Source organism: Diadema antillarum, unplaced genomic scaffold (assembly GCF_040938485.1).
Source record: "Diadema antillarum isolate AM-2024a unplaced genomic scaffold, OU_Dant_1.0 seq00000570_RagTag, whole genome shotgun sequence".
NCBI classification, from domain to species: domain Eukaryota; kingdom Metazoa; phylum Echinodermata; class Echinoidea; order Diadematoida; family Diadematidae; genus Diadema; species Diadema antillarum.
The window spans coordinates 657,192-675,675 of NW_027271508.1; positions in this window are offsets into that span (position 1 = coordinate 657,192).

Consider the following 18,484-nt stretch of genomic DNA (forward strand, 5'->3'; position numbering starts at 1 on the left):
GTGTAGAAACATAGCCTAAATCATAAGTTTGCAGACGGAATCCGTGGAACTATGCGGGGACTATAGGATAATCCTCTGTATGTGTTAATACGTGTCCCTGGAAAACCAGAAAACTAGGTCCGAATCGGTTGGCCCGAGAAGGACGAATTCCTAGAGAGGAGTGAGTTCTCTGAAAAAATTCCTCGTCTCGTCACCTGTCTACGTCATCACACCTTGAAGAGCATGGCTAGCATGGGGATGCGGGCTAGTGGAAGACACCCTTGACACCATGGTGAAGCCAACAACACATCCTCACCAAAGACACTGACAGGAATGCCGCCGAGCCAGTAGAGTCTCTCTTCCCACTGATGACGTCACTACTGGTATGGACACAACCGATTAAGAGTAAATTTATCTCTTGAGTTCACTATTCCCAAAGCTATAGTCTTTTCCTTTCACTTCCATCTCCGACTACCATCACATAATTATTACCGCCCACTTGAACGGTCCGGAAGCAGCTTCGCGAAGCTCTCTGATCATCAGGACGTCTAAAAACAGATAAACACACATGATGCCCAATGTGTTCGGTCAACATTCTGTTAAAAGCTTCCCAGTCTTCTCGTTTGACTGTTGTACGGTGGCTGAAAAGAAAACACGAAGCCAGTGGATTAGGACTGTTTGTACATCTAATGGCAACTTGTTTTTCACGCCCTTATACATGGTGGAGTGTGTAAGAATAACTAGAAGAAACAAAAGGGTTTGGTTAGGCTACCAGGGGAAGACCAACGAATGGTTTGTCCTGAGGTTCGGTGCTGGCGACGCCCGACAAACACGGATTTCAATGCAGCCAACTTTGGGGATAATACGATTACGTCCAGATCGGGAAGGGTACAATGCGTCGTATTTACGTTTCACATCAATAAGAGGGTCTAAAAGACGGAAGAGAAGAGAAGAAGAAGCAAAGTTTCTATCAAGACGGTAGAAAGGGAAAGAGAACCGAAACGAAGGAAAGGGGCAAAGTGAGGGGAGCGAGGGAGGGATTAAGTCAACGCTTCGATTCCTTCCCTTTGTCCTGGGTTTCATATAGGAACTTTCAAACAGAAGCTTCGATCAGGATGGATGAATCTGCCAGGTTTTTATTCTTCCTATCAAATAGAGGTATGAGGCGATCTGACAGCGGGGAGTGTTTTTTGTTAAGTGAATTTTAATTCAACTCGATTTGAACGTTTTGTAATGGGCGCTGAGGCGTAACAAGTGCTCCTTCAGACTGTATAATACTAGGTAGAAGAGACTGACAGGTTCGGGAAATATCCCAACGTTCGACCAAACTCGATGATCTTCCGAAACAGCAGTCGTTTCCTCAATTCTGCTCCACAAAATTCTCTCAATAGTAATGCCATCCTATACTCACAAGGGCCTTCTGACATTGCACCCAGTTTCCGCTCTCTTTCATATTCTTTTGCTATTTCGCGTTGTGTTCAGGCAAGTAAATGGGAAAGGTGCCTTCCACAGAGTAACACTTGTATTGGCGTTAGCATTCCACGCAAGGCTCATTCCTTGAACTCTTTTTGTAATTTAGATTGGATGATTGCATGTCATATAATGGCGGTTTCTGCAGTGTTCATTGATTTCGTTCAATGGGACACGGGGGTGGACTACAATGTACAGTTGACAGTGAGTAATTGTATAATCATTCAATTGGCAGCACACTTCTGCAACAAACACTTATCCCTCACGCAAGGCTTTGATTTGCAATCGCCATATACCTTTTGAATCTGAATAGACAACAACAGACGCTTAATCTTTCGTCCGATTGATTTTTTTCCTCGAGTCATTGTAGGCCCCTTAGAAGAGTGGTAAGGGATCATCGGATGTGAACTTCAAGAAACAAATATTTACATCAGTCCCGCTCTAATCTCTTGAGTATATTCAAGGCTATTAAGCGGGAGTTCACAAACAACGATAGTGGTAAGAGACCGGCTTGCTACCGCTGATGACTTGTCTAAGTGCTAAGCAGTGAAAGTTCAGACATATAAGATCACTATTTTCCAGAACTGATTGATGGTACAAACGCATGAAAGTTATGTTCTAAGTGCTGCGAAGACAGCTTTAAAAAAGCAGGACCCCCTAAAAAAAATAATGATAATAAAATAAGGGCATTTTCAGAATATGTTCCTTGCAGATAATCTATTTAAAGCTTCGATTTCTCTGACGTGGATGACAGCCTTCCAGTTGACTGTAGCTGCCTCCTCTCCTAAAATGACATAGAAAAAAAAAATAATGGTAGTAGTTTCCAGAAACAAACTGACTGCAATTCAACACGACATGCTATACGATTCACTGACTTGCCATGATTTTTTATTTAGCCCCTTGGTGCAATGTGCAGCCGGTGATATTTGACCCCTGAATGTCATCAAGTGTTCGAACAGAAAACATTTGAACATTTTTGACATAATTATACAAATTTTCAGTTTGTTGCAACAACTGTGTATATTACCTAAACTATAACTTGTCGCATGCACTGACAAGACCAATAGGAGTTCTAAAGGTGGTCGCTTAGGCTTCGAAATGTGTGTATCACACGATACATGATGAAATCAAATAGTTGTACAAGTGTTGTCAATCGGCATGTTATGGATGATACAAGTCATTTACTTTAAACCACCACCATTCGAGACATGTTCTTAATAGTAAAAACTGGGAATACAGGCTCATAGAAACGTTTGTGTAAAGCGCTGCATACATGTAATTGTAATTCATTATTTATTGCATTATGGGTCTATCACTATTATTAAATACGAGTGCTGTTATAACGGTCAATATCAAAATAAATTTCATCACCGCTAACCTAACATGTCTACAGTGTACAATTTGAACAAGCTAAACGAGTTTTAGAGAAATATCACTTTTGAAAGAAAAAAAGAAGACGAATAAAACAGTCTAACAAGAAGCAAACAAACCCAGTCAGCTATAATTATAGCGATTCACTCTCATAGTGGAACCTTATGAATCATGTGTAATGTCTATATAGGTTTATGAGAATTTTATAATCTGGCAAGGAACGCGTATTCAGGAACCAGTATGGTATAAGAGAGTTATGACAGTTTGACAATAGGTGAGTTGGTGAAAACCGGGGACGCTCCGAATGTTGAATAATATCTCCAAGTGATATGGCACAGACATGTGATAAAGCCCATATATCACATGACTCTAAAGTGCCCAAATGGTCAGAATTATATCCGTTCTTAACCTCATCCTTAATAGTATCATTGACTTATTAATTGTTTATTATTGAAAAAAAAACACAAATATAAATAAACAAGCGAGAACGTAATAAAGCAAAGAACACCTGTGCTTGAGGTATTACACCAAAAGGCCCCTAGGTTCTACAATGTTTGTCACACGTATCTTTGTCTGAAGAGATTAATATTCTCTGGATTATGATGCGCGTGTTCGTGAGCACATCAAAATTTTATTCTTCAAGAACAACTGTTGGTCAGTCTACGTTCGACCCGCATGTAAAAGCAAAGCCTATACGTTGTCTAGGTGCGAACGGCTCTTTCTGAATATCTAGCGTATGCCGTTCGATAAGTTACTTCATTATGAGTGTTAAACTATTTCGTCGATTTAACATCTCGTCAGGACATTCATTAGGCTCCCTCTCTTTCTCTCTCTGTCATTCTTTTTCTGCATTTAGACAGAACCTTACAGCGATAACAGAAAAAGAGGTAATTCTGACAGCTATGTAACATTTGCTATTAAAGGGAGAATGGATAGTAACTGATCAGTGGGAATCAGTGGGAATGCTGGGGGATTATTGTTCCAATCCTTGAGGGATTCATTTAAGAGCACATTATATATCTATTGTTGTGTGAAAATTATTTGCTTCAGAATGGTCTCATATTCAAGTAATGTGCAGTTTAACGTTTCCAGGTTGACATGCCTGTGCAGTGACGGGGCGATCGTTAACGAGACAAACGTTTGTTTGTTTTATTTTGATATCTATGTTAGTATGTGAGTCATTCTTTCTTGATGTGTTACTTAACTACATATAATGTTCGTGTTATGAGTAGGAACTAGATGTTTTAAGCATCTGCAAAGGAAATTTTGGGGGATCCCTTAAGAATTAATGCGCATATCGCATTGGGAACATCCAGGTACCGAGGGCATCTGACAATAAATTGAGCTAATCACCTGCCATGAACAGTCTGAATCTGTCTCTGATTGACGTCACTAGTTGTATAGACTCACTTCATCCTATTGAGCAGTGTGGTCGTGAAAACATAGTGGACATTTCAAAGGAAAGATAATAAGATTGACAGTGTAACGCGGTATGCACACTATCTTAAATCTTCTCTTGATGTCGGAAGACTAAATCTATTGGAATTTTTGCGGTTTTACATTTCAACATTCTCACACAAAACGTTTAATGTACGTTGTCTGATTTCTTAACTTTAACCATTCTTCACATAAACCTAAAGGGCATTCATCAGATAAAGCAGTATCACACACTTATTAGCCCAGCGAAGAAATGATGAGTACAGAAGCTGCAGCAACACTGTGATGTTTCTCAACTAGTAATGAGACTTATCACGTTTTATAAGCCGCAGAACAGCGCTGCAAATTTCAGGCTTGCTGCCTAGAGCATAATCATTAATCCGACTTCGTAACAATGTTATTATATGCTTATTTTGTTCCATTGCACCTGCATGGTGCAGTTCTCCTAGTCTTGTTCGTGACATTGTGTATTTCTATCCTTTGCTTTCAACATGTGAGCTATGACTAAAACTATCAAATGCCTATACTACATTACCTTTCATATCAAAATTTTGGTAGCGTTATGCTGGCTATCTTATGTAAAATAATTCAACACGTTTAAACGTCATCTTAAACGAGAAACTAGTCACCATGCAGTCCTCTAAAGTAACGAACAACTGCAACCAGGAAAAGGCGAAATCCTAGCCAACATCGTTGGAAATTTAATCAAATCGAATCGACAGACGTAGACGTAAAACCATTTAACTAAGGCTTGCAGTGATAATCCGCTCTAGAGTGTTTTTGCTTTGAAATAAAAGAACTTCTACTGGCTTCTGTCCAGGTACAAAGCGGAAAGCTAGAGAGCCGGGAATTTTACGGGGATCGAGACCAAGGGGTGATAAGAGACATAGGAACGCGCGCTGGAAAAAGAGATTTAGGTGTGGGTAGTGATCCGTCTATGGTTTTTGGACTATCATCCGATGGATTAGAAATCAAAGATGGGTATTCGAATCTGCGACAGATCATTACAAGCTGTATTGTGACATATTGGCGACCCCCTCTGGTTTCTCTCCTTCGATTTGGTACTGCGAGGGGTATAGGGTGAAAGTTTCATCAAACAGGGGTTTCGATCTGAGCGGAACAAAGAGAGGAGCTAAGCTGGACACGAATCGCTGGCCACATCCCAATAGAAACAACCTCTAGCAGCTTACTTACTAGCGGAGGTCATGTCTTCTCCAACACTTCATTTCAAATGGTTTTATCTTGCGATGTCTCAACATGGCATGGATTCAGACCGACCTAAGCACGCCGGAGACAAAAGTAATTCCTTCTAAGTCCGATTATTGGGCCTATATACCTCTTCACATCTCTCGCGCACGGAAAGCCCCTCTGGAATTGCCGCTAAATACTTCCAAATCACTGTTGTCATTGCTGTAAAATGGCGGTTAGTAAGACATAATCACTCTCAGACAGGTATTAAAATGAAAAATGAGGGATACACAACACTGTCTGGAAAGTACAAAACCTGAGCACAGGGACAAACCATCATGGGAGACTTAGTGTAAATGAACGTAGTTTTATCCCATTGACCACTGCGACGATAGGACCCCAGGCAAATTAATCATTAAATGATAATTAAAAAACAAATAAATGAATAATCAAATACATACACATACATGTCTTTTATTGTTCCTATCATTATTCAACACTAGCTCTATGGCATTGTAGTTTAAAATTATTACGAGCACTTAATTAAAAAACGTTGAGTGAACTCATGGAGAACTCATGGCGGCCTCAAAATTGTGACGCCATATTTCTGCCGGACAGAATGTTTGGCAGTCAAATGTCATAGACAAGATAGAATCTGCAATACAAGAGACGAGACCCTGGATCAGGGGCAGACCGAGCATGTGAATAGCACCCATCAGTATGTCGAGAGAGGAAAAGTGAGACAGAGAGAGAGGGGGGGGGGGGGGAGAGATTGGGGGAGATGGGGGGAGGGGGAGAGAAAATAGGAAAAACGTGATAATTGCTCGAGGAGAAGTATTTTAGGCCAGACAGGAGAATTGATTCTGACACATATCACACGTGGCAACAGGTGCTCCCGAATGCACTACGACAGATACCTGACAGCAGACCGGAAGTCGCCATCTTTTTTGCGAGTGTTGCCATGGTTACCGGGCTTATTCTTCGGTCTTCGTGCATCATGTGACAATAATCGATCAAACGCTCTCTGAATGTGACCTTAAGCGGCGTCTGGGAGTATCATGTTTACATTAATGATAAAGTGATCAGGCTAGTTTGCATAATCTGGATCATCACAGCCAATATTGCTCTATAAACAAATCAGCCACCTGTCCCCATGGAGACTCCTCTATCATTGATTGACACCACGGGAAACAATTTTGTGGTAGTGATAAAAACAACTACACCTCTTTATTGACATTAACAACATGTGTCTGGGCTCTTCGTCTGTTTTCACGCTCATAAAGCGGCAGTGTTCTTTTCAACCATTGTTTCCTTTTTTCTGTCATTACATCTCTGTATTTGCCAGCAGAAATGAAAACAGAGACTATAAATTGGCCTGAATATCAGGAACATCAAACTCATGATGTTTGGTGATCACATCATATATATATATATCATATCATATATTTGCGACAGAAATGATTCAGGCAATTTGCCCATGAATTTACTAGAATTCAGAATCTTGCTTTATTCATGATGATTTTACTCTTACGTATGCGCACTCTGCAAATACGCAATGGAGCCGTTTAACAATTGGCTGTGGATCACAAACTGTACCAACATGACCAATTTATTCTGGAAAGTCCGATGATAAATTGACGGGTCATTGATTTCAGAACACAGAACTACACTGCGGACTGCTTTTGTTGGTCAGTCTGAATAGTCAATGTATTCATTCGAGGAAAACTCCCCCCCCCCCAAAAAAAAAAAATCTCAAGAAGATAAAGACTTCCCCTGACAGAATGATTTTGGGCTCCTACTCCATCTACGTTACTTATATCAAACGAGCGATCGTCTCTCGATTATCTCCTTTTATTGGTTATAAAGGACGTTCCTCTTTCCCAAACCTCTCTGGCTCTCCCATCCCCCCCCCATATCCCTCCACCTTCAAAGAGTTCATTTAGATCTTCAGCAGTACCTTTCATTGTTTGTTTGGTCCTTTTTTATTTATTCATTCATTTACTTATTCGTTGATGGTTTAAAAAAGCAACTACCATGGGCGAATTGAGGAAGTTTACACAGTGAAACAACATAACACGAAGAATTTGCTTATAAAATAAACTAACATTACAAACATATATCTATGAAAGCATATTTTATTTGTAAATTTTACAGCTCAATTCACAAAACAACAATATAACATTAAAGGGCCTCAGGCATTAATCAATTCATAAGATAGTACTACAAATTGCATGCAGATAAGATTACACTCTTGAACACACTCGGCACTTTTTCTCCTCACTAGGGACGTACATCTCCATTTGGCAAAGACTTTGGCACGTGCATCACATATTTGCATACACCATTTTGTTCGAAACACAGTTATACTATTATTCCTATTTTATATCTATTTTATTTCTTTATCTTATTTTCTTTGTCGAAATGTCAGCGACCGGGAATAGGAAGAGGGAGAGAGAGTGAGTCGGGTGAATCACCGAGAGATCATGCTTTTATCTGTCACTGACAGCAACGCTCCTCACTCAAGCTCTGAAAGCAGTGAGCCGAAGGGTTGCGACCTGTACCTGTACATCTCTAATGTGGGCTGAGAGAGAGAGGTAAATATCAAGAGGAACTTTTGAACATAAAAGAAGAAGACTAAGATTATGTGTTCAAATTGAAATGGAAAAAGACGTGAGCATCATCGATACAAAAGTGTGTACAAGCAAAATATTGTATATATGTACGAAATATATAGTATAATGCAATTATATTCCCTTTTGGGAATGACAAAGACAAAAGACGAGTTAAAGAAAAAACAAAACAGAAAGTTGAAAGAGCAAGTCTGACTTGATGTGACGTCTAGTCATTGGGGATATGATATGAAGAATGTAACCCAGTAAAGACACTGCGAGCGCCGTGAGTACCCAGATTAGTGCGTCAAGCTACTCTGATCGAGATTGCCCAAAGCTTATCAAAACTTTGTGATTCCCTCAACGACTTGCCGTGGATACGTCTGTCTAATGCGAGGTGATCTCCCCGAATTAAGCGCCAGACTACTCGGTGTGCAAACCCGGGGCGTGAGACAATCACAGATAACGCAGTCACGTTCAATACTGCATGTTTTGCGGTAAAACCGGGTTACCGCGCAGCAAATTTCGAACTTGTCCGCTAATTACTGCCAGCCACGCCTATCCCCTATAGATCGTTACTGCCCATTGGCATTTCCGAGTGCCAGAATCTCGCATCATGTGGTGGGATTCACTCACGTATATCTGAGATGGCAGCGACATATTGATATTGTAGCACTGTACAGTGCGACAATATATTATTGGCTGACGTGTCTCATCATAATTTCCTACGTGTTTTATTATCATAATCATTTTTATTATTAATATTGTTGTTAATTATTATTATTATTATTATCATTATTATCATTATAATTCATTAATATTATTGTTATTTTTATTATTATCTATTATTATTATTATTATTATTATTATTATCATTATTATTATTATTATTATTATCATTATCATTTATTCGTTTCAGAAAATCACTCTAGTTAATTCGAGGTCTTCATGGCAATGAAGACTTTGAAGGTTTATGAAAAGTTACTTCTGGATAATTTCATTCAATATCTTGAATATCAATAAGTACATCACATTCGGATCCACAAATCTTTTTTTTTTTTCCTAGGGGGAGGGGCCAGGATCAGACCAGTGCTCCTTTGAAACCTAAATAAAGCCGTTTCCGAGGGAAACAATTATAGCATGGCGAGTATGGAATCTGCAAAAGGTGCATTATCTTGCAGGTAACGGGTTAAAGGGGGATGACACCCAAATATATTATGTGAATTGGGTGAATGCAGAAATATTCGTTTGACGAAAATCGGACAATCCGTTAACAAATTATGTTTGTTTGCTTATTTGTTTGTTTTTTTTTTTTCAGTTTCGTTGCAGCAATCAAATTGCTGGATGAGAAGGCTACTTCAAATCGTGACTTCACGTATGTGCATCGATATAAATAGCATTTAATGAGAATTCCACAAACTTTGTTATTAAAGGAAAATACACATTCCCTCGAATTGTTGCTGACATAAATGTTAAGGGCAATATTATTCCCTGCTTTCTGAAAAAGGCAAGACAAGTTCTCATGCATTATGCTAGAAAAGTGAAAATAATATGTTGAACTCTCTACATTTTCTTTAAATTGTTGTACATACGTGACGCCACGAACTTTAGTAGTCTTCTCATCAAGCCAAACTGTAAGAATTGATAACTTTTGAACGGATGGTCCGATTTTCCTCAAACCTCACTGATGTGTGATACTAGTATATTGTTGCATTCCCTCATTCCACATACATCGTATATTTTCTATTCATTCTACTTTAAAGGTTCTGTTTACTTTTGGGAGCAGTGATTTTAACAAAAATTCAAGATATCACATTTGATGCATATGTGTAGGTCTGTTGTATCACAAAACATCGTACCCTATAACATTTCATAAGCCTAGAATATAAGGAAATATCAATATTTTTCTCAATAAACCATAACTGTAGACGGTTTAGTCTGGAAACATTCTTATTATAACTATTGTTCATATTTTGTGCATTTAACAATACTTAACATCGATTATACGGATTCATATTTTTACAGTGGTTGTTTCTATCCCTAACTCACATTTTACAACTATTTTAAAGGATTAATGATGGGTTTTTATTTCATCTGCAAATGGTAAATTGTGCCTTTAAGACTGAATGAAGGTAGGGGCAACCTCAGGAGTTGCCTCCCTCCGTCATTAGTAATCCACGCCCGTGGCAAAGTGAGTGTTCATGACGTGGCGCCAGGACGCAATCGAGTCTCGGGAGACAGGAGTGTCGATGAGCAAGCTAAACTCGGGATTCGACTCACCAGAAAACTCATAGGGGAAATAGGTCGAGACAGACGATGGTACAATACACATGCTGCGAGATAAATACCGCTAACTTTAACGCTACTCGTGCGTGAAGGGTGTGTGAAGGCTTTAGAGCTTCAATCTCATTTTTAATGCTGTTTTGTATTAACGAGGTTTGTTCACTTGCCACCTTCATGTATATTAAAAAAAAAGTATTCAACAAGGTTTAAAAAAAAAATAAACACAACCCTTCTGTAAAATAATAGCAAGTCCCGACAATTCTCTTTTAAACACATTCGTCGGTTGGCATGATGCTTTTTAGGAGAGATTTATATATGTATATTATCACATATCGACGCTTTCTCTATTTCTCCCTTGATGCAATTCGTCAGGCGGTAAAAACGCCTAACTGGAGACTACAGTTTTTGTTATGGTATTGACCGAGGTAGACACACTTTGTGTTAGAGCCAACATTAATACATCCTGTTAGTAAAACCGCGGCTGTGTGTGTGGGATGTGTCAGCATGGCTGTTTTACCACTCAGATTTAACAACAGAAAAAAAAAAATCACACAAGCCGCCAAAAATTTACCAGGTACAAGCTTGCATATTTCAGATCAGCATTTGGTACAACAGGCTTAGTCAAGTAGGCTTAAGGGCTTTTTACACTTGTAAAATTTTGCTTAGCCCCGGACCAACGGTGGGGCTAAGGGGGGGGGGGGGCCTTAGCCCCACCGTTGGTACGGGACTATCCTTAGCCCACTTTCTGTTTACACTCGTTTTTGCCAAAGTGGGCTAGCCCCACCGATAGTACGGTACTATCTGGCCCTGCAAAATAGCAGGGGTTAGCACCGCAATTGCGGTGCCAAGCAAGTGAGTGTAAACAGAACGAAAAAATAATCCTGGGGCTAAGCGACGGAGACGAAGTCCGACCCTCACTGACCAATCAGAAACGAGGTAATCAAGTGCTGCCGGTGCGTGCGTGTACGTGTACAGTACACAGCGTAATTATGAATATTCATGTGGTTTGGAAAGTCCGGGACTAAGAAATACGAGTGTAAAAAGGTCAGTTTTCTCCTTAGCCCCGGACAAGAGATAGTACGGGACTAATTGGCGAGTGTAAAAAGCTGAAAAAATTGGTACGGGACTAACGATAGTCCTGGGTCAGAGAAAGTCCGGGGTTAAGAAACACAAATGTAAAAAGCCCTTTAGCAGGGATTGAGGACGGGGAACGAACTACAGGGTAAATACTTATAAAGCGGAAAATGTATCGATAATGGATGCCATTAGAATCAGATCAATTTGGGTAGATCCAGCTCTATACCCATTGCCGTGGCTGGGAGAGGTCATGCTTTTCTATGGAATATCATTTTCTTTCTTGATAAGTTACGTTTTATGATTTCAGTACAGAAATGTGCCTTGACTATGCTTAAAACTCAGCCATTTTTTTTTTCTGGTAATCAAAACCAAAATCTTCAAAGATAACCGATACATTTTTCTGTTGTGTCTGTACCCTCCCCCTTATCATGAGAATAGATGGAAATTAAAGTAAGCATACATTTAGTGAAATTCCTCACAGGTCATGATACCCTCTGAGTTGGAAATGACGAATGCTATCAACAACAACAATAACAACAACAATAATAAAGACAATGAACGTGTCATCAACTAGACATCTTAAAGGGACTGTACAGTACTGGCTGAGGTGGGGATTCATGTTTTGAACATTCTTAAGTGAGATAATGAGAAACCTCTTATGAAATATGAAAGAGCATGTCATTTTAAGAAGGACTCAACGTTTATTAATGATGAAACTTGGTTTTCAAATGGCTGAAATATCCAAAAAAGTGATAATAGTAAGAGGCGACAGGCCACGCCTTTTATTGAGAGCTCTTTGTTTCACCTTCTTTTTGGATATCTCAGCCATTTCAAAACCGATTTTCATCAAATAAACTTTTGATATCCCTTAGAATAGCATGCTCTTTGACATCTCTGAATATCTCGCTAAATCCTCACCTCAACCAGAACTGTACACACCCTTTAAAGAAGAAGAAAAATGTCAAACTAATGAGAACGTCGTTGTGGTGTGGAGGTGAATTAAGCAAAACACTAAAACAAAAGTAAAACAAGACAAAGCCCAAAACAAACCCGAAAGGCAAATCTAAACATGAGCTTTGTTGTTGTAGTTTTTGTTGTTGTTCGTACGTTTGTTTCTTCTTTTTTTTTCAAAAAAAAAAGTGACAGCCCGCACCATCGTCCCCGATCAGACACATTGAATACTAAACGAAGAGTCAGCTGAAAGTCTAGACAAGGTTGAGGAAGAGCTAAGAAAAAAATAAGAGTAAAAACAACTACAACCGTTCTATGTCTTCAATTCAATGTCTTCAATTACATGCACAGCTGTCTTAAAAACAATATTCTTTTGTTTGTCGTGTTCTTTGGTCAATGTTGCAACATTTTCAGTTATAAACAAAACAAAGATCACCCACTTCTCACGATCGATACATCATTAGTCTGCCGTGGTTATGAAAACTGATATAAATGCCAAGCAGGAGATTATTTCCCCCTTGTTTTCCTTATAGGTTGCAATTCTTCAGTCTCACGTTTCATCATTCATACTCATTTCACTGTTTATCTGATAGTAATGAGGAAAAGACGGATGGACAGGAACACTCCTGATTCTACTCTGTTGTATTGTAAAACTGCTGGAAGTGTACGTTCATCAGTTCTGTTCTGAAAACCCAGGGGCTCGCGAGCAAGCAGCTCACGCCTAGTTAGTGCCCCTCCCATCTCGCGACTCACGGCGGCACAGATCACTCATTGCGTGGGTACGGAAGCTTGTATATATACCATCGAGAATGCGGGATAATTCCTATAGCCTTCTCGACCTTTTCGGGTCCGAGAAGGTGAGAAGAAGAGATCCGAAATCTCGTCTTCGTGACTTATCGTGTCCGGAAAGACAAAAAGAAGAGATTAAAGATCTCGTCTTTTCTCCTGCTCGGACCCGAAAAGTCAAGAAGACAAGATTTGACATCTCGCCTTCTCTTCTTTTCGGACGTTAAAACGTCGAGATGGCGAGGAATTATCTCATCTTCACAGTAGCCCTGTCATGGGCTGCCGTACGCAGGGGACATAGCGCTTCCATCGAGTCAGACCCGGACTCTGTAGCCGAGCGGGGTCGGCGGTATATAACTGACAGCCCTGCATTAGTCAACGCTCTTGGCATCGCAGTCAGACAGCACTGTCCGTCAAACGTCATACTCGAACTGTCACGACATCACCTGTCAAAGAGGGTCACGTTCACTTGTTTCCAGACTGTCATCTCGTGTTAAGCCGTCTAACACGAGACGACTTTATATCTCACAGAAGAAGAAAAAAATCACTGACACACCCAGAAACACATTGTATTTTTTCTTTCAAGTCAGCCAGTCTACCATGGCTTTGATTTGACGCCTACAAACTGTCAAGGAACACTTGATAAACCCCTAAAAGTAAAACTAGTTCAGTTTATGAAATGAACATGAAAGGAATGACGCGCCTTTGTAATAATGCATTTAATTTGCAGTCTGCCCTGAGCCTAGCTAGACATTTTGTATAGTTTCTGACAAATTACCTAAGTGTCGTTTTGGTTTTGTCTGTTTGTGTGTTTTGTTTTGTTTTGTTTTGTTTTTGTTTTTTTTGTTTTTTTTTGGGGGGGGGGGTTATGTTTTTGCGTCATCGTGTGTTTGCACGTTACATAAGTGTTCTCAAGTGTGTATTCATATTTCATAGACCTTGGTGGGAGTTCCGAGTAAACAGAATAATTTGTATCTCCTGACACATTGAGCGATACAACATGGCTGGGTGTTCATGGACAGATTTCAATGACACAATTGGCAAATAACTCATACATTTAGAACTGCACTGACCATGGGATAGCAGCAACAATATCAAAACAGAGCCAAAGATAATTGAGCAAATAGAAATCATTCCGACAAACAAAATGTCGAGTCACGAGCAGTGAGCTAGCTTGTTCTCTTTGTCACTCCTCGCATCACGATTGTGAAAATGGAAAAGTCTAATTTCGTCTGTCTTTAAATCCTTAATCTAGCCGGTCAGTTTTCTCAACAACCCTGGGGGCTGCTGTCCCGTCCCTCGTGCCACAGTTTAAACATGAAATGACTCTTTCTTCCAAGAGGGGTCATAAACATACCTGCCGACCGTGACAAGGCAAAGAAAGCAAACGAAATGATCACGCAAGGTCGAAGATATATCAGCTAATCACGCTGAGAATGAATGAAGAAAAGCTTTCGTGCCCCTGCGAATAATTAGGGCAAAAACAATGGAACAGTAACCGGCTTTCATTAACTTAGCAGAATGATAATAGCCCTTTCTCACTCTAAATTGAATTACGATCTCCTCTGATATATATTCTTGCACAGCAGTCCTTCATTAGCCGAGGTTGCATGGACATACGGGCCAGATGATTGTAGTAAGACGAGTGTCTGGTCAATGACTTGGGCTTTTACGTGGATCTTTGGAAACATTACTAACCACTTGTTCTCTCCCTATAGATGTTCATTTGTCTTTGTCACCAACAAGACATCTGTAATTAATCCGGAATTGAGCGATCACTTTTCGAGTCGAACCGAGCGAAACCTGATATCCTCCCATTTCTGCTTCTCCCCAGAAAAGGTAGGTCATTGTCACCCAAAGTTTGGTCTCTTGAGGTCGCCCTCGCATACTGGGGTAATTTTCGGACACCGTACTCGGTAATCCGATAAGTGACATCAAATGCGTTCATAGTTCAGTCAATTTCGTCTTGTACTCCCGAGTGATGCTCATTGCTATGTAGATAGAGGGCAAAACTAACAGTATTGTCACCTATGATCACAAATGATTCGAGTGTACTTCGTGCAGTAAGGTCATGACTTCACAGACATTGTCGTTCAGCGTCGTAACGTAACCCAATCCCTATATGAAAACGACAATGCATTGTCTCCCTTATGTCCCCATTCGTTCATGTATTAAAATAATTCAAAATAGTTGATATAACATTTGAAAGAAAAGACGAACATTGTCATCTTTCCGATGCTGAGTAAAGATTTTCCACTTCGTCAAACGAGTCATGGCCGAGCGTTTACGTTGCTCTGCTTGTCTCCTTTGATTCCACCACCTCTGACTTATACTTCTACCTTTCTTCCTCCTTTGGTTCCTGTCATTAATCTCTAGTTTATTTCCCCCTATATCCTTCCCTCGACTTGCCCGTTTCCTCTTTATTTTCATCCCCTTTTCGTTTCTTTATCCCTCGCTTCATCTTCTCCTCCATCTCCTTCTTCGTTTAGTCTGAGTCAAACAGATTAAACTTGTCGGGACGCTCTTGGTCATGACTTTGCCAAAAAAAAAAAACCGATAATGATAATAAAAACTTGAGTGCGACATGTGCCGCGCATATGTACATGTGCCACCACGATAACAAGACAAACAAATTAACCCGCGTCATTAAAAGCTATTCACTGTGAGTGAATTCACCGTCCACTTCCTATTAACCGTTTGAATGAAAACATAGCGGGCCCGAGAGCTCCCCGAGAAGGTGAAATACCAGATTGTGGCCTCTGCGACCAAAACTCCCGCCAAAATAATTGACATCTCTAATCCTTCTCGCGAAAGGACGGTGCTCTTCTCAGCTTGTCTCCCCAATCAGAGTAAACCATGAATGAATCATGAACCTGAGGAAGCGCTGAAGTCTCTATGACGACGGTCATTCCACCTTTCAAATGTAAATTAACTTAAAGTAAAGTGAAGTGAAGTAAAGTAAAGTAAAGTGAAGTGAAGTAGAGTAAATTGAGTAGTGTATGTACATTTCGATTTTTAGATTCCTTCAAATAACGCTTGCTTGACATAGACATACAAAAGCGTGAATGTCACAATAGAACGGTCACTACATAAAGGGTGAATTCTGTACAGTATTAACAAAATGCTTGTCTCTCTATACAACATTATACGTCTGGTTTAAGGGGTAATCCCCCCTCAAAAAATGATACGACGAAAACAGAAAGAAACATTACTCATCCTAATTAAACTATGCTTCAGTGGCAGGACTGCCGGCCCTTCGGAGTGGATTTATTGTCCGGAATTGGTGAATTTTACCGCTAATTCGAATTGTCACAGAGCAGTGTGTGGATATGTGTACAAAAGAAACAAGCGTTGCTTCTTCGTCATAAATAAATCAACATTATTATTCAACAATCACAAACGTATAACGCCATAATGTCGTCGTTGCTGGAGGTGGTTGCCACACATGCAAGTTTGATTTAACAAAATATCATGTGGGGGGAGGGAAAGAGGGAATGGGGAGAACTAGGGAGATATTAATCATCGCATGAATCAGAGAAAATCGCTATCATCGCGGGCTGTTATCACACATGCTGACTGCCACCGACACTAACATTTGGAATCAGACCGTCAACAAAGGAAGCTTCGATCGTATCTCTCCGATGACAGACGAGTCTGCACTTCAGCCCCAGTTCATCATCCTCACACCCGAAGAGAATGAAATGTAATAGGAAGACTTCGACGGAGACTACTCAACTTTTCTCTCTCTCAAAAACAACAACAACAATAACAACAGAAACTGATGTTTTCCTGCTTATTGATACTACGGCTAAGTATCTGTCAGCTGATATAACATTAAAAAAATTGTCAATTGTCAAGTAGATTTTGATAAACAAAATAAGGAATACGAAAAGAGTAGTAGGGATTTCATTAAAATGAGACTAGATGATATAAGAAAACGTTATGGAATTGTTAGATTTCACTGCATATTTGCAAGTCCTGTTTTGATTTAATACCACCATTCTGTCTGCTAGGTTTTACTTTATGTATGACAGCCTATATGATCTAAGAATTTGTTAAAATCATAGGCCTACATTACAATGGACATTTTCTTTTAACCAATTTAATTACTTTTCTGGCGATGTTCTTAAAGTATATTAACATTAAGTTTCAGACATGTGAGACTTGCAAGAAATCTTTATACAGTCTGTGCCGTGAGAACTGCATGTTTACAGCGCCAAATTTGCCGGGAAAACGATCTAGGCCCATATCAGTTTGCAAAGGTAAATTGTATTATCTTAGATCAAATAGAACATTTTAGGAGGAATGTAATTATTGTGCTTGACAAGTTTGTTGCTATTTAACTCGGTATCTATCGATACTTTAAATTTTTTTTTTCCTAATCAACGGTGATTACTTCGGCCTGCGGTTCCATATTACTTTGTTTTAATGGTAAAGATTGTTAGTCTAATTGGACTTCGATTTTCATTTTTCATGGACGTTTGTATGAAGTTAACATTCAAAACTTTTGTACCACTTGCTGTATCGAAAAATATCGATCATGCACTACAATTGATAGATACCCCCCCCCCCCCCCTGTAATAAGAAAGGAAACGAAAAATAAACACATGAAAGAGGTACTTTTCATAATCCAGTTCAAGATAAAATATGATTCTTTAGATTTCGGCAGATGTTATGGTTAATTTAGATAATTTTGTGATTTCAACGAGTTAAGTACAGCTAATTGAATTAGATCACCTTCATTTGTTAAGGATCATGTTAAGGGCGGGGTGGGGTTAGCTTTGGAATCGCTGTGGCCCAAAAAGAGTCGGAGGACGAAAGGATGTTTACCTCTTTCTCTAGCTCGTATATAATGTCTAGGAACCACTTCCGGATTAAGAGAAATCGTTGCGAAATCATAATTTACGAAGGTGATCGTCTTTCAGGAATGGCTCACATGCTCGGGACATTACATGACAACGGATTAAACCGTAACTTTTCCAAAGGCCAAACTATTAGCAAATTCTGCTGCGTAACGACCGGTTTGCAGCTCGCAAACTAAGACTTTACTTCCGATGTTGACAGATGGCGCCCTACACCGTTAGTTGCTCCGTTTGTGGCACGCGGCGGGCCCGTCTGGTGGATATTATTCTTTACATACTCTTCTGCGATGTAAATTGTTATGTGAAATCAAATGCATGATTATGCAAGGTGAAAACTATAATTCCGTCATTTATGCGTTTATGTTGAAGACAACGCTTCCTTTCATTAAACTGTTTTAGTGACATCATCAACAATGAGTATTTTTTTAAATGTAATTTTGAGGGCTTTTGGCCAAAGGAAGGAAAATGAAA